The sequence below is a fragment of the Myotis daubentonii genome, chromosome 15 (genome assembly GCF_963259705.1).
Source record: "Myotis daubentonii chromosome 15, mMyoDau2.1, whole genome shotgun sequence".
NCBI classification, from domain to species: domain Eukaryota; kingdom Metazoa; phylum Chordata; class Mammalia; order Chiroptera; family Vespertilionidae; genus Myotis; species Myotis daubentonii.
Window position 1 is genome coordinate 45,738,046 of NC_081854.1, and position 24,101 is coordinate 45,762,146.

At 52.2% G+C, this 24,101-nt stretch overlaps 1 protein-coding gene and 1 long non-coding RNA gene across 4 annotated transcripts in view; one reads left to right on the top strand and one right to left on the bottom strand.

Moving 5' to 3' along the window:
* SMPD3 (sphingomyelin phosphodiesterase 3) overlaps window positions 1-24,101 on the top strand; it is a 77,368-nt gene that overhangs the window by 36,066 nt on the left and 17,201 nt on the right. The window contains exons 2-3 of one of the 3 annotated variants that reach the window (XM_059667679.1): window positions 15,013-15,082; window positions 20,704-20,877. The gene's annotated coding sequence lies outside the window, so the exon portion shown is untranslated. Of the gene's footprint in view, window positions 1-14,915; window positions 15,083-20,703; window positions 20,878-24,101 lie in introns of those variants that run through there. The other 2 variants (XM_059667677.1, XM_059667678.1) reach the window with 2 other exon arrangements.
* On the bottom strand, window positions 10,362-14,436 carry LOC132217441 (uncharacterized). Its single transcript, XR_009448896.1, has 4 exons — window positions 14,058-14,436; window positions 12,897-13,002; window positions 12,394-12,498; window positions 10,362-11,531 (listed from the first exon to the last, which is right to left on the bottom strand). It is a non-coding gene; the product is annotated as an uncharacterized LOC132217441 (long non-coding RNA).

Here is a 24,101-nt window from a genome sequence, read left to right on the forward strand (position 1 = left end):
CCAGGCACGGCCTAGGCAGACCAGAGGAATCGAACGCCCGGGGACGCTGGACACCGGGGTCCTAGCCTGCGGCCTTGGCCTGCTGGCCACGGGAAGTGATTCACTCAGCAGTAATCTGATGGGATGGGAGCCACCCCGGTTTCACTCAGGTTTTAGTGGATGTGTCTGTCACTGTCACCCAAGCCTGTCATTGTCACCTCTCGCAAAAAAATTTCAAAATCCATCTCTTCCTTTCTCGATATTTTGAAAACGTCTCCCCCACTTCCCCAGAAGCTTCCTCCGCCTCCCTTGCTTTTATAAAACCACAAATAAATACTCACGAATCGGTATCCTATGTCTACTTCAGTAGCTGAACCTGTGTTACTCTGTTTCCCTTTTCACCTGGGGTTACAGGAAGCTCAGACCTAAATTCAGAGCTTGGTCACAAAAGCTATTCTAATTAGAAAATGTGTATTCTCTTTTTTTTACTGGGTTCTCATTTCCCAATTCTATTTTACTGTAATACATCACTGTCATATCTTTTGTTATAAACCTTCACAAATATTTTTTGATAAGAGGAGGAGAATAAATGAAGTCAATTTTTAAAAGGAGTCCTCTCAGAGTATCCTTTCAAAAGAGATTATTGATCATTTAAATTATCCTTGTCCAAGGAAGATGGCTTTCTTTAATTTATGCCAAGAGCAGGGTTTTCCGCATTTCCATGCTACTGCCTCAGACGTGAATTTGGTAAATGGATGGGACAGTTCTCATTGCCGACGTTTTATTTTCCTTTTAATGCCCCGAGCAACCTATGTGTGAATCAATGCATCTTTCCAAGCTACAGTTATGGCTCAGCAATAATTATAATGTGCCTGAACCAGCACTTCAAATGTCCCCTTTAATCTTTCTTGATCCTTTTCTGGCCCCCACACCCCGATCTCCCCGAGAATGAACCTGAAGACCATATTAATGAGCAAACAGCCTGGAACACCCATCTGATTTCAGAGGCTGCCCTCCGGCGAGCCTTAAATCCTCAGCCTCCACCACCTGCGCCCGTGCCCTGATGTTCTGCCCTGAGCACCTTTCATTCCTACCAGCTGATTGTGTGCAGCAAATGTTTGTAAATGTCGGCGTGGCCCGTGTCTCCTCCACGCTACAGTGCGCTTCCGCCCCCGAAACTGTGTTTTCTGAGTCTTTTGTGTCTCCTAATGGTGCCTGGAACATTTTGCACATGATAAGGAACTCAAATAAAATGAACAATAAGCGTCCCCAGCCAGCCAGAGCCTTTTACGAGGCTCTCAATGAAAACACTGAACCGCGTCGACGTCTGATACAGGCAAACATCTGGAGATGCCAGTGGCAGATGCCCAGTTATGCTGAGGCTGATGAATGGGCGCCAAGTTATTTAGGGCTGGTGAGCATCTCTCAGCTGGGCCTGCTGCTACCGTGGCGACAGGCGTCCCCCTGCCCAGGGCACAGTCCTGGCAGGGAGAGGGCTGGGAGGGCTTGCTCATCCTCCCCCAGGCCAAGCCATCGCAGCTGACTGACACCAGGGTCTGCTGCCCTGCCCCCCAGGAAGAGGAGGGGGGGGTTCAATTTATTTTCTCGTTCACTTCTCCATTTCACAGAAATATCATGTTTTCCAGACGAAAGTGTTAATTATACCAGAGGCACCATCAAATGGCACTAAGTGATAACTAGATGTTAGGAGGTTGACATGTATATTGTTTCAAGCAGCTCCATGATTTATTATCTAATTTAGATAAACGGCAAATAGTGATATCATAATAGCCCCCTTTTATTCTGGTTTACGCCTCATTGTCTCTGGGTAGAGAATAAGAAATGAATCATCCAACAGGCTCCATGGGCTCTAGCGTCAGACCCAAGAGACTTCGAATCCCAGCCCGGCTGCTGGGCAAGGGCAGGAGCTGTGACTGCTGGGTCTTCTCAGACCCTTTTCGAGCCTCAGGGTGGAGGCCTGGTGAGGCAAGGCACAGGGCCCTGTGTCGGCGTGAAGGTCGTACTCCCGGTATTAGTTGTTGTTAAGTGCTGGGCAGAGAGAGAGGTGACTCTGATTTCCACTCTCAGGGTGGGGCCCAGCGGGGAGAGGCTCAGGCGTCCGTGTCAGCCTCTGAATTGTCCTCTCCGAGGAGGGGGAGTGACGCGGGGGTTTCACATGGAAGGGCTGTGCCTGGGGGGAAGGGGGAGGTGCCATCGTGCGGCTGAGCTGGCATTCTCCAGGGCCCGTGCCATGTGTACTTACGGTTCTGAAAGAGGAAAAGGGCTTTCAGGCCACACGCTTTACCCCAAGTCACCATTTTCACCTGCGTGCAGCTCGGTTCACTCATAAGGCCTCGCAGACAGAATGATTCTGTGCCTCGCGGCCGTGAGCGACACCTGGCCAGGCAGCGGCAGGGCCACCGGCACCGTGCATTCCAGGCCAGCAGGGCGGAAGATGCGGGGCGGCCGTGTGTCCCGAGGCTGCGACCCAGAACCTCACCCGAACACCTGCCGTGGGAAAGAAACCCTGCAGTCCCCACCCACTGGTAGTGCCTTAGAAATAGGTCTTCACCCAAACGCTGCAGATGCCACAAAAGATAAGTCTCCAAAGTTAAACATCAAACCAGGAGGAAAACCCCACACTCTGAGAGTTGCCAATATCAGGATGAGAGCCAGCTTCTACCCCAGCATGGCCCGCGGGGCCCTGAAGTCTGGACACGTGACTAGGGTAACGGGACGCTCAGGGCTGCCCCACTTCTGCTGCTGCCAAGGATGAGGTCTCCCGCACAGCGTCCAGGTCACTGGAGTGGCCCTGCCAAGTACGAGTACCCGTCCATTTCCTGTGGAAAGCTTTCTTTTCTACGTTATATTCTTGGAAACAGTGTCTCGGGCTGTTGTGACACCAGATTCTATACTGGGCAGGGCTGCAAACATGACGGGGGGGGGGGGGACCCTGGATTGTCTCTGCAGTCCTGCTCCTGCCAGTTCCTTGCCAGACCCTCCGCTACCCCACCCCCTGCACCCTCACCCTTGCCTTTGCTAAGCTGTGGTCACGGGGATTCCAGGAGAAAGCGGAAACCAGGTGAGGTGCTGCGGCCTCGCCAGGAAGGACTGGTGCTGCCTGCAAATTAAGTGCATGGGCTTTCCGACAGCCCTTCCCGGCCCTCTGCCTCCTGTGTCACCCCTCTAGCCACAGGCACTCCGTAAGTGCTGTCACAGAGAAGGGGGGCCTTCTCTTCGTGACAGGAAGATGGGGTGAAGGATTTCAAACCAGCCCAGCCCTGGTTTTTAAAGGAGTTGGGGTAAATTATCATGCAAACCATCAAACATCGGCAAGTCCATTCATTTCAAATGTTTGTTTTCCGTAAAGAATTAGGCTTGGAAAGAAATTAATCACACCAAATCCACTTCCAAAATGCTTCCAGCTCCCATGATCACGAATAATGATTAGAAGAAAAGACTTAAAAATCCTGGATGTTGAGAGCTCATGTTTGGTATTTAACAGATTCAACCAGCCTTCCTGACACCAAGAAATAGCATCCCTCCAGGGCAGTGGCTTGGTCTTCGCGTTCTCAGGCGTAAATGAAGACAGAGGTAGAGGTGAGGCCAGGGCACTTTCGTTTACCCGGAGCTCAGTTCCCACCTGCAACAAATTTGCACTGGTGTCTGCTATGAGCCAGGTGCTGTTCTGAGTGTCACAGATCCAACTGTGAGCAAAACAGACATAACCCCTGCCTTCATGGGGCTGTGCCTCCCAGTGCAGGCCGAAGGACAGGATGGAAATGCATAGTGTTCAGTGGTGATGTTTTAGAAAGAAAAATGGAGCAGGATAAGGAGAGAGGGTGATGGAAGGGAATGTTATTCTGTACAGCGTGATACAGGCTATTCCAAGGAGGTGACATTTATGTAGGGATGTGAAGAGAGTGAAGAAGTGAGCCACGTGGGCATTCGAGGGCAGAAAACTACAGAAAGAAAGGACCTGGGGTGGGAGGGGCATGGCACTTGGTGTACTGCACCCTGATACAGCGTCTACAGATCCACTCTCCAGCCTCAAGAGGGAAAACTAGCTCATCATCATTACAGAACAAAGCCTCCTCACCAGCCAGTCAGCAGAGTTCCTCTCAGTCCTGATGAGCCATTCTCGCCTTTCTCAGCATCTTCCTGGAAGCCTCCTAATTCAGCACACGGACTTCCCAGGGGAGATGCGTTCCAGCTGGGGGTTGCATTCCCGACTGAGATGCCAGCGTCCAATGAAGAAAGGCTCTGACCAGCCAGTGCCTTAAACACTCAGTCACCCCCAACCGTGCTCCGTAATAGCCAGACCACTGGGAGGAAGCCCCACACCTTCACCACGAGCGTGCACGCGCGTCCACTGCCGGCACTGACCTCAGGGGGGCCCCACTCTGCGGGGCTCCTGCAGCCGGTGCCAAGACGAAACGCCTGACTGAATCATGATTCTGGCCCGAAGCTTGTCCTCAGGTTATGACAGATGTGCATGCCAGAATCATCTTAGCACCGGATGCAGCCCCACAAAGTACTTTCGTTTTCCGGATCAGAGGAAGGTCACCAGCCAGCCCTGGTGCAGGAGAAGGGGTGTCGGAGGAGCTCACAGGCAAGTCGACGAGGCAGGCTCCTGAAGCTAAGGGGATCTCTGGAATGTTGTTGGCTCCTAGTGGCCTTGGTGAGTTTGCAGAGAAGTGTCTACTGTGGGCCTGGGATCACTGTTGGTCAGCTAGGCTGGCAGTGGAAGAAGGAGGGGATAGAAACTTCAATCCAATCCAAAAGTAACAGATCCAGTCACCAGCACCCAGTAACCTGATTAACTTGGCTTATGTGACTCCCAAACCACGAGTCAGAAGAGAAATTCTTTCCCACTCTGAACTGATCCTGTACAGGAGCTGAGAGTCTTACACCCTCAGGCACAGAAGGGCAGGAATGGCCAGCCCTGAATCTCCCAGCTTCACTTTGAACAGGGCAGCGTTGCGGTATCTAGGCACCTTTGTCAGGATCTGAAGGATGTGACCATGACAGGGTGAGGCTGCAGGCGTGCACACGGCCAGTCTGAAAGGTGCCCCCATCTGTGCTTGAAGCACAAGAGTGTGTGTACCTACAATATGGTACTGAAAACCTTTGTCTCTTCCACTAATTTTTTAAAAACTATATATTTTATTGATTTTGTACAGAGAGGAAGGGAGAGGGACAGAGAGTTAGGAACATCAATGAGAGAGAAACATCCATCAGCTGTCTCCTGCACACCCCCTACTGGGGATGTGCCCGCAACCAAGGTACATGCCCTTGACCGGAATGGAACCTGGGGCCCTTCAGTCCGCAGGCCGACGTTCTATCCACTGAGCCAAACCGGCCAGGGCCCAATTTTTTTTTTAATGTCAGAAAGTGCAGGTTGATTTTTGTCTGAGTCTATTCCAACTGCCATTGTTTTCTAACTCATTGGACCAGCTTCTGTATCTTGATAAATGTTACTTGAAGCCACCATATTGAATTAGGAGCTGATTATATCTGATTTACCATCTAATAGGGTTAGGTCCATTTCCTGGGATATGGCAGAAGGGCCTGATGGTCCCCAAGCTGACCCATAATTACCTCTTAAAGTTAGAGCCCAAATGGGTCCTGTCAACAAGATCCCCAACTAAGAGGGGACACCCCAACAGAGCTACATAGGACTAGACAAAAAGCACCATGATTTCTGGTACCTCAACAGAGCCCTTGACCCTCACCCAGGACCACATCACCCCTGATGCATGTATCTGAGGGTGGCCTCCTTCCAGTGGCCACCTGCAGGAGGCAGGAAGTGGGACCAAGAGGCTCTGTGGCAGGGTGGATTGAGAAGAGCTCTTGTTTCAGAGTCAGATGGACCTGGGTTCAAATCCCAGCTCCTCCACTGTGATCTTGGGCTGTAAGCTTTTCCTCTCTGGGCCTCAGTTTCCTCATCGATAAAATGGTGAAGACACTAGTAGAGGCACTGCTGTGGTGTAAGTGGGGAGGTGTGATGACATCAGGAACTTGGGCTTAGCCCCATGGAGCCAGGGGCTTCAGAGCATCGTGGACGTCACTGACACACCCACTTGTAACGAGGTGCTCCGCTCTGGCCATGGTCACTACAGAAGCAATGCTGATGCCTGGCCACTGGCTGAATCTTCCAATGAAAGAGGACAGGCCACCTGGCAGTCAGGACAAAAAAACAGCTGACTGGGCCCAGTGGGTGCGGCTCAGTGGATGAAGCAGGAGGTCACGGTTTGATTCCTGGTCAGGGCACATGCCCGGGTTGTGGGCTCGATCCCCAGGAGGGGGTATGCAGGAGGCAGGCGATTGAAGATTCTCTCTCATCGCTGATGTTTCTCTCTCTCTCCCTCTCTGAAATCAATAAAAATATAAAAAACAAAACAAAAAAAGAAACAGCTGATTTAGCTCCAAGTCCTCTAAGAAGAATGGGGGCCACCACGCCCTCCACATTGCAGTCAGCTGGCTCTGGGGGAGCCTGGACCTGGAGGATCCGTCTATGTCAGAGTCCCCAAGATGGGACCCCATGACACTAGAAGGGACTCCGGTCCCATTCCCCTCCCTCCCAAGTAGCAACGGTGCTGGGGGTGGGGCGGACACCAGGGACTAACATTCACAAATGAAACAAGGAGGTGGCCGGAGGTGCCACCGGGCAGTGGTCCCTCCTGCCTCGTCTCGCACCTCCACCCTGAACCGAGTAGGGGCCCTGGTGGCAGCAGAGGCCAGCAGGGCCCCAGCCTGCAGCCTAGCCAGGCCTGACTGAATCCTGAAGTGACCCGGAGGCACAGTTGATTCCTTCGGTGTTTGAGTGACAGTCCGAGAGCTGTGAGGCACGGGGAGGGGCTCTGCGGGCCTGAGGAGCCCGAAGGATCTGCTCTCTTTGTTCAGAGCCAACAACTACAGGCCTAGTGTTTAAAAACGTCTGAGTCAACAGAGGGACTGTTTATCAATATTTAAAAACAGAAATGTAATTAGAGGTTGGCGAACCCCCAGAGCTCCTGGCCACGATGTCAAAGGCTTCCTTGACCCGGAGCCGGGAACAGCATGCACAGCGACCGCAGACACGGTCTGCCACAGTGTGCTCGGCCGCAAACCCCACGGACAGGCGCCCACCAGGGCTCATAGCGGAGTCTGTGGCTAATGGAATGGCATTTCACGTGTGTGCGCATGTTTTCATTCCTAGGTGGTTTTTCTTTCTAAACTTGGTAATATGGGCATTCTATTTTAAGAACATTAATTACTGCCCAATGTTAATGTAACTAATGTGAACCAAAAAGCCCAACTTTGAACTGAGGAAAGGAAACACAAGTAATTTGTGGGGTAATTTTGTGTTCACGTCCCTCAAGATTGCCTGAGAACATGTGTCTAATGCATTTATTTCTGGTCAAGAGAAGTGAATAAGCAGCTTTTCGGTGGGTTCTGGAGAAGGAGGCGCTGGCTGGCCACATCTGCCTCAGAGACGCCGGCGCAGGCCACCTCAGGCCAGGCTCCCTCCTCGGGCCTCAAAGAGGTAGTGTGAGGAAGGTAAAAATAGGGTGAGGGACTCAGCAACAGCTTTGACACATGGTTTTCTCATTCCCGGGACTGCCACATGCAGCCCTCCTTTTCCAGCTATTCTAAGTGAAAAAGAAATGAAGGCTGTCTGAGAAGGAAATAAAAACAGGGCTATATTTTAGCCACCTTTTCTGCATTCTTCCACCTTCTCCCAAGGGCTCCTTTTGGCTCCTCTCTCCACACCAAGCCCAAAGTGGGATGACCCCAAGATTCTACCCTTGACCCCTTTTCTCCTCTGCCTGCCCTCCTTGAGAACGGGCGTCTACAGCTGTGACTTTATCACGGGGTCCATGTGGTCACAGCCCTGCATGCTCCAGGCACCTGCTCACCTCTTGGACGTCACCCGCCACGCCCCCCACACACACCCAGGGGGCTCTAGGCTGCTGGTACAAAGCCCAGTGGGTGGGCGATCGAGGGGAGGGGTGAGAGCTGTAGAACTGAGCCTTGGAGGATGGGTGCCAAGTGGACCAACCGGGAAGGGTGTTCCAGAGTCAGGGGACAGCATGTGCAAAGGCATGGAGGCGTGAAAGAGCATGGCATGTTCCAGGAAAGTGAGCGCTACAGGTTGGGCTGTCAGAACGAATGAGTAGGAGGAAGGGAAAGGCAGAATTGAGGCTGAGGAGGGCAGGGCCGCACCTCTAAGGGCCCCCATGCCAGATAGGTGGGAAGATCTGTTCTGTGCTCGAAGGGAGGTCTGGAGGTGCTGGACCAGGGCGGAATGAACTCAGAGCTGCTCGTGTGGGAATCACGGGCCTGACATGGAGCGTGATGGAAGCGCTCAGATGCAGGCCTGGTGACGGCAACCGTGCAGGAAGAGATGAGGCCAGGCAAGAGGGGAGCAGGGACCAGAAATGGATGCAGAGCTGAGAAGACTGGCCTTCATTCTGGATAAGACGGGGTGAGGGTAAGGGAGGGGCCAAAGACAGCAGGGAGGGCAGGCTGGTCAGCTGGGCCCAGGGAACCAGCTCCACCTCCAACCTCCCCCTGCCACTTTCAGGCTCTCTCTCTTCTTTCTTTTATTGCCAACAATACGACACCAAATACTTTTTAATTGCTTAATGTAGTTCCTTGTTTTTAACCTATAAAGAATGAGTAAATTGAATGGTTTCTATTTCTTCCTCAAGCAGAAAAGCAAAGTTACTTACAGTCTCTCGTGTATATGAATGTCTAGATTTTTTTTCTTGATGAATTAAAAAAAAAAAAAAAGACGATTCAGACTCCAGGATGAGGTTTGGTGCAGTCCCTTCGGTGCCCTCCCCGCCCCTGAGAGAGCCTGGGGCTCCCTGGGGGGCCCTGACAGGACTCTTTACCTGTGGGATCTGCAGATCTTCCTCACAGCCAGAGGGCATGTTCTTAAACCCTGGGATGATGACATTTTGATAAAGTTTTAAAAACCCATTTCACTTTGCAAGACAAACAGCTAATAAAATAGATTCTTTTTTGGTAACCACCCATACAGCAATCAATCTGTCACTCGGAAGATTGTTTCCCGAGAGGTGTGAAATGAGGCCACTCTGGAGTTCTGTGGGAACAGAGGGCCGCCGGGAAGCCTTCCTTTCACCACCGAAAAGCAGGGAACCTCTCTGATTCAGAGCCCAGGAAAGACCTGGCAAATCAGCTGCTCAATCAATACCAACTTCTGGAAGGCAAGCAGGAGGCAACTGTCCCACCGTTTACATGCCACCAGCCCAGCCCATGTCTACCGTCACATCGTTTCTCTTCAGTTGCCTCTGTTAATTTTCAATTCCATCCCAACTGGGAGGGGGGAAAAGTGTTTCCCACACAGGAGGCTTGCAGAGAGCTGGGGGGAGGGAGCTCTGCTGTGCTGTAGCCATTCAAGTAATAACTTAAAACAAAGGGTCATTTCCACACCACCCACAAAAGTCAAAGGACAAGCCTGGGTCATAAGACACCACCTGAGGCCACATCAGATAAAGAGAACTTCCCCTCAGTCACTCTCTTCAGATTTGCTTGGCTGCCTCCTGTTTTTCTACCTTTAGTTTCCCTTAGTCATCATTTTCTCACGGCTTAAAAAAAAAAAAAAAAGTCCCATTATGTTGTACATAGAACACAATTTCATCATCTTCAATCTTTTTTTTTTTTTTTTTTTGCAAAAGATGGACCAGATCTTAGTTACTCAGAACCTCCCTCAAAGCAGCTCTAACTGCAGAATTCTGCTACGTTAAACTTAGAAGGGAAGCAGGCTGTGCAAGCTCCGAACAGCAGTGTCTGCACACAGTAGGCCCTCAATAAATGTCAATTGTTTTTGATGATGGAATCTTAAAAGCCTTAGGAACAAATAAGATGAACTGGGAGATAACTACTTTGAAATAAATAACCTAATATCACTAACAGAAACATATCAGAACACTGGTAAAACTATAAAAGAATTTTAAGATATCTGGAAGTAGTAGTTGGCATAACTAAAACAACAGAATGAAGAAATCCGTGATGTTGAGGATAAAATAAAACATCAAACCAGAAAAAGAAAACAAAATGAGGTTCAAATAACTGATTTGGAAATGGTATCACAGCCCTAAAATAGGAGAGAGAAATAAATGGAATGAGGCATATGATAAGGGAAACATCAAGAAAGATGCCGAAACCGGTTTGGCTCAGTGGATAGAGCGTCAGCCTGCGGACTGAGGGGTCCCGGGTTCGATTCCGGTCAAGGGCATGTACCTTGGTTGTGGGCGCATCCCCAGTAGGAGATTTGCAGGAGGCGGCTGATGTTTCTCTCTCATCGATGTTTCTAACTCTCTATCTCCCTTCCTCTCTGTAGAAAATCAATAAAATATATTTTAAAAAAAAAAGAAAGAAATAATACAAGAAAAGTTTTCAGAGATGAAAAAATAGCTCATCCTAGAACTAAACACATGGTACCTTTCAAGTTTAACTCTAAGGGAAAGAAGTAAGCATTTGCTAAATTTTTGAATGATAAATTATCTGGCAAGCTAAAGTAAAGAGAGATTTGTTATTTTGGTTTTTTGTTAATTATCACCCACCCGAGGATATTTTTTCCATTGATTTTTAAAGAGAGTGGAAGGAAGGGGGAGAGACAGAGAGAGAGACACATCAATGTGAGAGAGACACATCAATTGATTGCTGGGGTTGAGCGTGTAACCGAGGTATTTACACTTGACCAGAAGGGAACCCGTGACCCTTCGTCCACGGGCTGAGGCTCTAACCACTGAGCACCCGGCTAGGGCATTATTTTGAAATTGGATAAAATGACAAGAGAATTGGCATCATAAATAGTGAAGACAAGATGAACCTCAGGAAAAAATGTGCAATTCTAACCACATATCAGTTATGCTCCTAAACAAGACTTGCTCTGAACAAGTAGAAGAAAACTAAGTCATTTAAAAATTGGGGTGAATTTGTGCACAGTTATACTTTTTAAAAACAAAGGAGAATGTCTGGCTTTTTATAAAAATATAAAAGACAAAAGCTGATATAGTATGACACTGGAATTAGAATGAACCAATTGAAAAAGAAAGAATAATACGTGATCTGAAATGTAATCACTCCGAAGACTTCACCTTCACTCTAATAATTCCCAAATCCTGATCCAGCCCAGTTCTCCTCTGAGTTCTAGGCCTGAATATCCCACGGTCACGTGGTCACATCTTATGCAAATATCCCTCAACACCTGCCTTCCCTCACCTCACCCCTGGTTAGTGAGCAACTTCCGTGCCCATACAGTTGCCTGAGCTGGAAACCTCTCAATTCATTCCGGGTCCTTTCCATGCTCCTCAAGCCCCCCCTCGATCTCATCCATCTGCATTCGTCTGCTGGGGCTGCCATAAAGAGAACCACAGGCTGGGTGGCTTAAACAACAGGAATTTACTTTCTTACAGTTCTGGAGGCTGTAAGGCGAAGATCAAGCTTCTGGCCGATTTGGTTTCTGGTGCAATCTTTCAGGCTTGCAGTCTTCACATGGCCTTTCCTCCAGGGGTGTGTGAGGAAGTGGGAGCTCTCTGATGATTGATTTCAGAGAGGAAGGGAGAGAGATAGAAACATCAATGATGACATAGAATCATTGATCAGCTGCCTCCTGCACGCCCCCTACTGGGGATCGAACCTGCAACCTGGGCATGTGCCCTTGACCGGATTTGAACCTGGGACCCTTCAGTCTGCAGGCTGACGTTCTATCCACTGAGCCAAACCAGCGAGGGCTCTCTGATGTCTTTCTTATAAGGATACTAATCCTATCAGATCATGGCTCCTCCCTTATGACCTCATTTAACCTTAATTTCTTTTTAGAGGCCCCATTCCCAAATATAGCCACACTGGGAGTTGGGGCTTCAACATACGAATGGGGGATGGGGGGACAGTGCTGGTGGTAGAGCTCCTCTCACCAGCCAATCCCTAGCAGTTACTCTGGGGTATTTCTTCACCCCACCTAAGGTCGTAACCACATGCACACAACCATCTGAGCATCCCTGTCCAGCCATGCTTCTTCTCTTACCTTGGTTTTGGGGGTCAAGGGGCAACTCCTTCACCAGAGTTCAGTCAAGACCTTTCCCCAATGCCAGCAGCTGCTCCACACCCTCACCTCCAGGGACTTCTGCCACCCCAACCTAGTCTCAGATCTGCATGAAGTCTGCCCCTGACCTCAGCTGGAGGGCTGTGTGACTGCAAGTGTTACCAAACCTCTCTGGGCTTGCACTTTGCTGAAAGCAGCTGGCCCCAGCACCACCATGCAGAGCAATCATCCTCGTAGGTGCCAGGCCCTTTGCAAACATTATTTCCAGCCCCATAAAGTCTGTGTCATTATCCTTATTTCAAGAAAGTAGAAACTGAGGCTTGGAGAAATGCCTGGCCGGAGGCCACGATCACTGGCCTCGGGAGCCGGCCGGTCCGACTCCACAGCTGTTTCTGCTGCCCAGGCGGTGTCCCGGGAGAGGCAGAGGCATCCAGGAACGTGGACCAAGCTGTGTGTGTCTGGGGACATGGACTCCCTTGGAGCTGCACGTCCATCAGGGGTCAGCCCAGGTGCTGGTCTGTGGTCTAGGGGCCTGTGGGCTGGAGGCCCCTGGTGGACAAGCAGGCAGGCGCGTGCGCAGGACCATGGCTGGCTCTATGGACACTGCCTTGCTGTGCTGGGTACACGGCCCACTTTCCGTGCCCGCCCCCTCAGGCCTCCCGGCCCCACTCCCACTGCCTACTTAAGCAAGAGGCCCCGACTCCACTGGCTCAGGCACCGCCAGCTTCCAGAGTAGGAGAGCCGCACTGCAGGCCTCGCGCCCGGGATGAAAGGTCCTTCTGTTTCACCAGTTCCTGCCGGTGCGTTTTGAATGATGCTGCTGAGCTGGGTGGTGGCGGGAGCTGAATCTGCTCACCTGGGAGGGGACTGAGACGTGTGGCTGGCAGAGGGAGGCTCTGGTGGAATTTTTCCCATTTTAATCCCTGACTTGATGTGATCTTATTTTCAAAGAGGGGGGAAGGCTGCAGTTTGGGAAAGGACAGAGGAGAGCACCTCTCAAAACAAGGTCTGGCTCAGAATATCAACGATCTGACATGTCACTTTAATGTCCTGTAATTTTAAGGTTGTGAAGACTCCATTTCCCCTCAGGAACCCCTCCCTAAAGAGTTAGTTCCTGTCATTTAATTCTAATTTTAAAAAACACACTGGGTATTTTTTCCAGAAGGGTTTGGTAAGGGAGCAAGGCTGGACAGCTAGAGGGGCCGGTTTGGGGGACAGTTGAGGGACTGTCCCTGACACACTCTCACTGAGAAGAGGAGTGAGCAGAGGGCAGTGGAGCCGAGTCGCACAGGCCGGGTGGCTCAGGAGGGGCGTGCCTCTTCCCAGGGTTGCCAGCCTGTGGTCTGAGGTCAGGTGAGCCCAGCAAGAGGGTGAAGGACAGAGGTTCATGCAGGTTGCAACCCTGGCAGATGTCGCAGGGACAGGGACAGGACCTCCCCTGGAGGCCAGGACAGCAGCTACCCTCTGACCTCTCAGTAGGCTGGGCTCCCAGGCTGTGGGTGGGAGAGACACCTACCTACCAGATGCTTAACTCAGAGGAAATAAGCCAGGGTGCCCACACTGAAGCAAGGGCCCGTAGGGGAACACAGGTCACCTCGGGCAGAGCTAGGCCCTCGGAGCTCCGACTCCCTCTCCCCACCCTCCTCTGGCAGCACCAAGTACCCATCCCTGCTCATTTGGTCCTGGCCGTGGCCATTCAAGACTTTGTAGTGACCCCCAGGATTACAGGGAGGGGGGTATCTGAGACTCACAGGTTAAATAACTCGCCCAACACCATTCATGACTGGAACCCACGTGTCACGGGAGCTTTTCTGTATGGATTCCTAATCAGGAGGGCACCAACTGTTTGCCAAGTGAGGAGTCACTCCTTCCAGTCATTCTGCAAACATCTCTGGCTTGGGGGCAGAGGGACTGGGACTCCAGTTTTAGATTCTTCTGAAACACCTAGTTTGGGTGACTTTACATAAAGAACAGGGAATGGTCCAGTGGGGAGCTGGGGTGGGAACAGCCTCCCTACCTGGGATGTGGGATGGTTAGAGGGCTTTGGCAGGCAGCAGCACTGGCTGGAGAAGGTGGAGAGCCAAGGAGCGCCGCCCGGGAGCCCTCGCCCGATGGGGGCTCAACTTCCAGGGCCTGAATCCAGGGATCAGGGCCAGGAGCTAAGATCGGCTGGAAAGTTGGGGTCTGGACTTAGGACTGGGCTAAAGATCCTGCACTGTTTATCTGAAGCCAAAGGGCAAGCTCAGAGGGTTGCCTGGGGCCAGGAATCAGGGGGTGGGACCAGAAATCACGCGGGGCCAGGGACCCAGCTAGAAGGGTGGGGCGGGCCAGACAACAGGACCAGCCTAAGAGCCCCTGTGGGGCACCAGTGACTTGGGCAGAGATCTCAGACTGGGTGTGTGAGTGATGCGGGGAGCTGATAGCAGCCTGCCCTGCCACCCCCCTCCACCTCCGCGGAGCCTCTCCTTCTGAGTCCTGTGTACTTCCCCTCCCTTATCTGCTGCCAACCCCCCCTAGTTCTTCCTCCCCACAGGCTTCCTCCCCCGCCCCACCCTGTCCAGTCCTGGTAACCACTGTTCCTCCTCCTGGGCCTGGCTCAGCTTTCCCCCCACCCCAGGTCTCCCCTGGGGAGAGCTCTGGTTGTTCTGGCTTCACCTATCAGATCAAACCCAGGCCCCGCGGCAGAAGCTCTGAATTGGCCTCTCCCCTCCCCCACCCCACAGGCTTCGGCCCGCTGCCCGACCTGTCCAAGTCAGTCACACAAACCTCCCTTCCCACCCTCTCTGGCTGCACTGAGTCCACGGGGACAGCGGGGCCCACACCCTCTCCTCGGCGACATGGAGGGTGCGGCAGTGCCTCCTGCAGCCCGGGCGGGGCCCCTGGGCCATTGTACCCTGCTCACCTGTGCCGGGCTGTTCTGCTGCGGGTTGAGCTCCAGCCGCCTCTATAAACCGCTCATCATCTCCTTTCAGGTCCCTGACTCCACAGTGACGTCCACTCTTCAGACAGAAGGAAAAGAAGGTCCCATCGGCCCGGCCTCAGGTAAGACAGGGGCTCCTTAAATAATGTTTTATTTAAGCGGTGCTGTGTGAGATTGCTTCAGAAAAGGTTCTGCTGCTTAGTTAAAAGTCTGAAAACACAGCTCTGGGCTCAGCCATCGGGCAGGCAGTTCGGTCCTATTCCGCAGCAGGCCTCCTGTGGAATACAGTGCCCGCAGAGAGGGTATGTCTGATACACCCAAGATGGAGAAAATACAAACTCCTACAATGCGTAAAAAAAAGCATCGAGGCAGCACTTCACAAAAATGAAGGAATACAATTTAAGTATCCAGTAAACTGGAACCAGATATCGTTACCCAATAAACTTTTAAATTTTATTTTAAGGCTAAAAGCCAGAGCTGGTAGGGATGCTATGAAACAGACACTCTCAAACGAGTTGGGTGGAGAGCAGTTTCGCAATATATATCAGAAGCTTTAAAGTTTACCTGGTAATTCTACTCTCGAATCCATCAATAATTCAAACTTCTGGGCCATTCTCAGGAATAAAAGCAGAAACTAGCAACACAGAGACCCCGACAAATGGGGAACCTCAGTCCAGGAACCAGGACAGCAAGACCATTATAAGAACCTTCCCCCTCCCAAACGTTGGCAAATTAAATTTTGGGGGGCGCGGGGGAGGGTGTTGCCAGGCTGGGGGTAGAGAGTTTTGAGGGCCCAAGGTGATGGTGACTGGAAGGAAGAACAGAAGAGGAGGTGGATGAGGCTGGCCATCCACAGGGAGGGGGAAGATGATTGGGATCTTCACTAAGGCCTCAGAGAGTGGGTGACAAATGTCACCTTCAGGGGCCTGGACAGAAGTGGTGAGGATCTTCTTTTGTGGAACTTGAGGGGGAACAACAAGCAGAACAAGGGAGATAGCGCCGGGGCTTTTGTGCTCTTCCCTAGGAGCTTGTCCTGGGTTAGGGACCTTGGTTCTGGACAGCGCTCATTTACATATTTTGAATATGTTTGCATATCATTTGTATTCACCCTTGCTGAGAAAGGTAGAGAGGAAAGGGAAACTCGAGTCAGGTGACCTCATCAGTGGGAAGAGCACATTCTGCGAGGTGTGTGCTGTGTGACATCTGCTCAGATGTCCCCAAGAAATGGATGTTAGTTCTGCTTGTCTGATGCTCATTTCTAGTCTCCCTCACGTGGTTGCCATGGACTGCCACATTGCTGTGCCCCGCCTCACAGGGACGGAGAAAGGAAAGGAGGGAGGGAATGAGTCTGAGGTCTTGAGCAGGCTGCTGGTACCCAGAAAGCTGGGCTGCTAGGTTTGCTGGGGGCAGGGCTGACACTTGACAGTCAGTCATCCAGGTTCCTATTATCTGCCCACTATGTGCACAACACACAGCTAGGATCAGGTGATGGGATGGAACACTTGAGTGCCTGCAAGAGGACACAGAATTAGAACTCAGATCTTGACTTTCCCAGGACTGGCGGTTGAAGTGATTGGGTGAGCACTTCACCCCCTACTCCCCGAGCTCCAAGGCTGCTGGTGTTGGCCATGTGGGCAGAGCCTCTGATCCTGCAGAGACACCCAATAGGGCCACACATAAGGCTCTCCCTCCTTTAGTTTTGAGGGAAGAAATAGACCAACACTGCTGGAGCCTCCTTTCCCTCAGTCCTGTTTCCAGCTGGGTAGAGCTGAAGGCATGAGGGGCTGGTCACCTTTGTGGTGTGCAGACTGCAAACATAATAAATGCATGAAAACTGCCATCGGTCCTGAGAGAAATGGCCTGCTTAAGCCAAGGCCCCCAGTCATCCCTGGGGCCATAGAGTAGGGGACTGGTGGGGTTTGGCGAAAAGACCATCACTGTGACTTCCAAACCTTAAGCCCCTCTGCTGAGGCCTTATCCCTTCACACAGATGAGGGCTGTGAGGGAACAGCCCCAGCAAAGGCATGGAAGGCTAGGAGGGCGTGGTGGGAACTGTGCAGGTCAGGGCCCTGGGGCTCTAGAAGCAGGAGAGGAGCAGAGAGATCAGGCTGCTGGGCCTAGCCTGCCCTTTCCTACCCTTTCTTCCCTGCCACATGCATCTTCCTGGGGGCAACTGGGGCCACTGAAGAGATTAACGTGGGAGCAACATGGTCCAACGTGGAGCATAGAAAGATCCTACCAGCTTCCAGGTGGGCCACGGGGGGAGGCCAGCTCAGGGAGACCAGATGGCGGCTGTTGCAGTATCTAGGTGGGAGGGTGAGGCTGGGCCTGGGCGTGGCAGGACCTGGGAATGGAGATAAGGGGTTAGGGAGGCAGAACAGTGGGCTGGTGAGAGGAGGCAGGGTATGGAGGACTGCTCAGGAGACAGAGCAGGTGTTGGAGAAGTGGAAGAAGAAGAATGAACTTTTAGGGGGAGATGAAGAGCTGTCCATCAAACTCATGAGGTCAGAGATTAGGAGAGACACCTGGGCTGGCTGTCATCTGGAAACAGGTGACTCAAAAGGGGTCAACAGAGAAAAGAGAGAAGACGCAAGGGAAGGTCCAGCTCCTAAAGGGTGTGCAGGGGAGGAGGGGACGAGGGGCGCTGAGAAGGAGCAGTCTCAAGTGCAAGAAGGGAACGAGGAGGAGGAGAGACAGATAAGAATCAAGCAGCTTAAGCCTCCTGTTGGGCCTATTTCTTAAAGCAAATCTGGTTGAAACTGAACAGACTGGTTTCTCATTGATGCTGACCTCTGTTCTGTTAATTTTCTTTCCAAGACTTTACCGGACACCCTGTCCACCTTCTGTCTAGCAGTGGGGGTGATGCAGGTAGCCTCAAGTTGGGTGGCTGCCAAGACCCCCAGCCAGCCAGAGGGTCACTCGGCCCTCCCAGAGCACAAGACACAGGCCCAGCCGGCCTGCTAGGCTCTGAGCTATAGCCCGCTGTGGCTCTGAGCCCATGGTCTGCTCGAGGCTAGCTGGGTCTGTATGGTGCAGGTGAGATGCTAAGCAGACATTTTAAGCATTTAAGTTAAATAAACCCAACTAGGGATAAACTATGTCAGTGTGTCAGATCCTCCTCTCAGGCCTATTTCCCACAGCTACTCCCCCCGTCCCACCCCCAGTCTCTTCCTGGCCTGCAGTCTGGGATCTAGTGGTCAGGACTCCCTGAGTGACTCCGCCTCCCTAGTGCCCTTTCTCAGCTCTCTGAGACCTCCTTCCCTTGCTCACTACTGGCTTCACCCACCACCTACCACTTCCCTGTCTCCATACCCTAGGCCAGGGGTGGGGAACATCCGTATAAGACCTGCAAAATCATTTGGTCTGGCCCTGCCAAGACATTAGGGATCAGTTAATTAAATGGTTGACCAAACATAGCAGGCTAATTTTTAAACTGATAATTTTGTTTGGCCTGCAAATGATGTTATAAATACCCAAATGGCCCTTGGCAGAAAAAAGGTTCCTCACCCTTGCTCTAAGAGGACCCCCCACACTCAAATATGCACGCCTAGAAAGCAAAGGCCCTGCCCCCAGAGATTCTTGGTCCTCGCTGTGAAATACCCCTTGCAATCTCAGTGTTGCATCTGTCTCATAAGAGATGTACCCTGAGCACCCCCTGCCTCCCAGCCTACCAGCTGCTGCCCGGCCCTTCCCCTCGCCAGCCCTGGCACGCACCTGTCAGCCAGAAGATCCGGCTGTGTCTGACCACGCCCCGCCTCCCAGGCTGACCCCAGACTATCAGGCATGGGCTGTTGGCTCCATCTCAAGATACAGTCCACCTCAGTCCAGCCTTGCAGGCCCTGCTTGGCCCCTGTGGCCAGGCCCATACACAGATCTCTGGCAGAGGTTTCTAATGGATTCACTCCCCCATGTTTACAGGTTTACTTTGCTACCTATATCATCAGCCACGGCAGAAACAGTTTCCACTAAAAATTAAAAGATTAAGGCTTAGTTCCCCTGAGGCCTCATGGTCCCAAGGACCATGGACACAAAGCAGGAGCTGACTTCTCAGTCCACACATGGAGGAGTTGGACGGAGAGAGCCTCCCACCTGGTCTGGATTCAAGGCGGAGGAACCTCATTACCACCATTTAACAATGAAGATCTTTCTCAAAGAGGGTTGGATCTGAAGGGTGATCCTGGGAAACAGAGAGCTGTCCATCAGGGAAGGCTTGTTTTTGGTAAATGGGCTGATCAAATGCCAAATCGGAAGCCTTCCTCTGTGGGTCAGGATAGGCCAGGTTCTGCTGTGGCTTATCATCACAGGTTTTCTCCTAACTGCAGGGGGTTAGCTGGGGTCCTGTTCCGGGCCTCCCCAACCTGGGGCCAGGCTGACAGAGCAGCCACACCTCAAACACTGCGGATGCATGTGGCAGAGGGGAGCTCTGGAAGGTCTCACACCTGCTGTTCAGTACGCAGGCCCAGCAGTGACCCATACCACTTCTACTCACCGCTCACTGGTCAGAGCTGTCACATGATCTACCCAACCACAAGGGGACCAGGAAGTGCAATCCTGACTCCTGCCTCCTGCCTGAAAGCAGATGTCAGCTGCTCTAGGGACCAGGAAAAGTGGGGAAAGCATCCTGTCCAAGGCTTGGAGGCAGATGTGAACAAGAAAGGACAAGGCTACCCAGAACTTCACAAAGGCAAAGCGTGCTTATCCTTTTAAAGTAATCACTCCTGAATGAAGAGGTGTTGCTGTCTTCATTAGCATGTCTATACCAGCAATTTGGGGACACATAACCTCCATAACTGGAGCCAAGAGATCTTATCACCCTTTTCAGAGTAGGATTCAACAGCCAAGAGCAGGTATTGACAGGCCTACCACTACCAGGGGGGCAGGGCTGAATTGGAACCCAGAGCCTCAGAAGGCCCTTGGAAGCAGGTTGGGTGGCAGAAATTAGATGGAACTTGGGGTACTCGACCCAGGATCTCTCCCCCACTGACGGACACATGACTACTTCACAGTCTTATGCAGACGAGGCTCTAGTCTCACCCCTGTAGGCAGCAGACTCCATCAGCCTCCAATCCTCTCCAGTTATACATTCTGGTGCAGGACCTGGCCCAAAGGCAGGTTGGAGGCCTCCCCAAGCAAGCAGGTTTGGCCTGAGCTGGAGCATCCTTTCTTAAGGGGAGGTGGTCTTCTGGCAGGTTCTCTCAGAGCCAAGGGCTCCTGTGGTACCCTATGCAGAGGGAGGACCTCAGTATAGCAGTGGCCCAGGGTCCAAGATCTCTAAAAGGTCCAGGACAAGGGCCTTAGCTCTCAGTGGGGAGTGAGATCCAGTCTCAGCCCAGAAATCTGGCCCTCAGCCCAGCCACCCAGGGTTGCAGTGAGGGTTGGTGAGATGCCATCGTCTGATTTTATTTACTCACTAGAGGCCCGGTGCACGAATTTGTGCGTGGGTGGGGTCCGGCCAGTCCACTCCAATCGGGGTGGCGGAGGCCAACTGGGGGTGGGGCCAGCCGGGAGGAGGGGCTGCGGCCAGCCCTGAACCCTGGTCGAACTCCCGGTTGAACTCCCAGTCAAGGGGACAATTTGCACATTAGCCTTTTATTATATAGGATTTGCACGGATTTGCTTTTTAATCTCTGCATAAATCCTCCTGGAGGACTCAGTTTGTTAAAATGTTCTTTGCAGAGAAAATGTAAGGCTGACTGTGAAATGATTCCCTTCAGAAGAATGTAGCAAGTCTGTTCTGTTTTAGGAAGGTTTGTTGTCTTCATCTGTGTTCTCTGGTGCCTTGAAATGCCTACACACCGCTCAGCTGGCCAATCCATTCCGGGAGGAAACACTGAGCTTGAAACACAGCCGAACACCGGGTCTGCAGCAGTCATACCATTTGTGTGGACTTGTATTTAAAGTTCTACTCCCACAGAAAGTATGTTGTCACTTCTTCTTTGGCAAAGTACGTTCCAAGCCTTGTTCAGCTCATGAACCATTAACATCAGCCCTCACGTCAGGGAAGCGGGGACGTGGCTGGAACAGAGGCCTCACCCCGAGAAGCAAGATTCCTCCTGGTCTCCATCCCTGAGGAGGTCTCCCTGAGGGAGGAGGTGGCACTGGCTGGCTGGGACACGCCGGGGGCTGGCACTCATCAGCCATGCAGCATATACCACAGAGCTCACCTGAGGAGGGGATGTGACCTGTGGGGGGAGTTCCAGGATCCCCTGCTTAGGGCTCTTGGTGAGGCTCCGTTCAGGCACAGACCCCAGCACCTGGGGTCTCAGACCACCTGAGGCCAGAGGCCACGCCCCCCTAGATGCCCAGCTGTTGGCATGTGGCCTCCTGGTTTGAGCCTCACTTAGGGATGTTGAAGCCTCCTGTCCGGTGGTTGCACTGCCAGCCCCAGCCCTGCCCGGGAGCTGCCTTGTCAGTGCTCATACGGAGAAGACCCTGGGAACAGTGATCTCAAACCTGATTTTCACCATGGAGGAGGCCCCACCCCGTTTCCCCACTGGGGCTCAGCCTCAACCGACAGATCTGGCCGCAGACAGGCTCCTGAGTATAGGACAAGGGTCCGTGGGCAGGAGAGGTGCTGCTCCGAATGGCTCCGGTATGGGCTCGGGTGCCAGCCACCATCCAGCCCGTCCTTAACGGCCCCCTTTTCAGTCACCAATAGGTGATTCCGGAATGGCAAGCAGTAGAGGGTAGGGTGGTCAGATCTTCAAGCTCAGCCCCCTCCTGTGATGGAGCCCATACTCTGAGGCAGCCGCCCCATGTCACTGCAGCACAAGGTCCTAAACCCAGGGGTGCTGCTATTTCAACGTTAGGTTGGTTCCGGCATCCCTCGCACATATGCCTCCAACCTGGCTTGAGATTTGCTTTCCAGTCACGCAAGAATCAGCTTAATCTGCTTTCTGAGTTCTGACATGGAAATGCCGAGGCTGGCTGACTGAAGGAGTGCACGGAGCTGCGCGCAGCCTGTTCCTATTCTCAGAAACCACATGATGCATTAATAGCTCCCATGGAAAGTTTCTCTGAAAATTTTATAGCCCCTTTGCCGGCACCTGGCTTCTGCGGAGGCCTGGGACTTGGGCTTGCACAAGCAGCCCACGACAGACAGTTCTACCAAAGATGGAGTCCCCAACATGCCCTGCACACCCCTTGCCCCTCAACTGGGATAGCAGGGTGCCCTCTTTGTCAAGCAAATGACCATATGAGGAGGAAACATGAAGGCTCCAGCTGTATCTTGGGGGCCTTTGCAGCCAGACTAGTAATAAAAATATTACTAGAGCTATGGTAGGCACCGTGCTAAGCGCAGCACATGCATCGTCCCTAACTGCCCTGAGACAGTGTTCTTACGCATGCTTATGAGGACACCACGGCTCAGAGGGCTAGTTAAGAGTGTGTCCAGCCCTGACCAGTTTGGCTCAGTGGATAGAGCGTCAGCCTGCGGGCTGAAAGGTCCCAGATTCGATTCCGGTCAAGGGCATGTACCTTGGTTGCAGGCAAATCCCCAGTAGGGGGTGTGCAGGAGGCAGCTGATCTATGTTTCTAGCTCTCTATCCCTCTCCCTTCCTCTCTGTAAAAAAATCAATAAAATATATATTTTTTTAAAAAAGAGTGTGTCCAGCCCTAACCAGTTTGGCTCAGTGGATAGAGCGTCGGCCTGCAGACTGAAGGGTCCCAGGTTCGATTCCGGTCAAGGGCATGTACCTTGGTTGTGGGCACATCCCCAGTAGGGCATGTGCAGGAGGCAGCTGATCGATGTTTCTCTCTCATCGATGTTTCTAACTCTCTATCCCTCTCCCTTCCTCTTTGTAAAAAATCAATAATTTTTTTTTTTTTTAAAGAAAAGAGTGTGTCCAATATTCAGGGACCTGACGCCGTCACATCTGACACCTGACTTAGTGTTCAGAATGGCTGCACTGCTGTCTCCGGAGCGATGCTCACGGAGCACAAACCAGGACACCAGGTGTTGAAGGGCCTTCCAGGACTCAGGAGGGGGCCCCTCTTTGTCCTGTGGGCAGGCCAGGTTGTGCCACAGGAGGTTTTCACAGGAGTAGAACTGATAAGAATTGAGTGTTAGACATGAGCTTGTAGACAGGATCCCTTTGGTGGTAAGTGACAGAAAAGCAACTCAAAGTGACTAGAGCAAATAAAAGGGTAATTTGTTGACTTGTTAACTAGAAAGTCTAGGAGTTGTGTTGGCTTCAGGCACAGGGAAATTGGAGTTCAAAGATGTCACCATGGCTTGGCTTCTCTCCTTCCAGCCCTAATGCTTTTCCCTCTCAAGGAAGGCTCCAGAAGCTTCAGGTTTTTAGTGCTTCCATCTCAGAGAAAATGCTGAGGGGTCTAATAAGAGTTCTATGCAGAGCTTGGGTCATATGACTATTCAGCTTGAGGTCAGGGGGCTGTGGTGCCGATTGGCCTGGTGTAGCTCACTGGCCTCTCCTTGGATTGGAGTGGGGCTGACAAAAGTGGGTCTGCCACAACCAGAGAGGTGGAGCAGGCTAGGACTTGGGCCTGTGTTGGTGCCTGAGACTCCACTGGAAGCTCTCAGGCTGGGGGGAGGGGGATGTGTGGCAGGTAGGGGGATGTCCTGATGTGCAAACAGACACGTGCCTGATTAGAGGGACAGTGGGACTGTGCATAGGAGGGGTAGGGAGGCGAGGGAGGGCTATAAGGAAGGGGAGGCAGGTGCTTTGGCTCTAGATGAGTGATAGGCATTTACAGGCACAGCTGTGTTGGTGGGAATCCCACTATGGCACACATGCCATGCCAGACCCCCAGACCCAGTTCTGCTTCTGGGATGTGGCTTTTGGGGACTAACCTGGATTTGTCTGACGCCCGTCACTCAGAAAGGCTCCTCTCGGTCGTTCTTTCTGTCCTCCCAGCTACCAGTTGACTTCAAGTTTCAGCAGCTCAGAGCTCACGTTGCCATGCCAACCCCTCCCCTGCAGGCATCCAGGCAGAAATGGGCCGGCCCCATCTCGGGGCTGCCAGCCGATGTGAGCACATTCTAGTAATTGGATTGGAGCAATCCTCTCAGCCTTTCCTGCGGAAACCTCGGGCTTGGCCCAGCTCCTGCTAGACCTGAGCCTGTGGGTACAAAGAGGATGGGAGGTGCTTCAGGACTCCCAGCCCTGATCCTCGATGGAA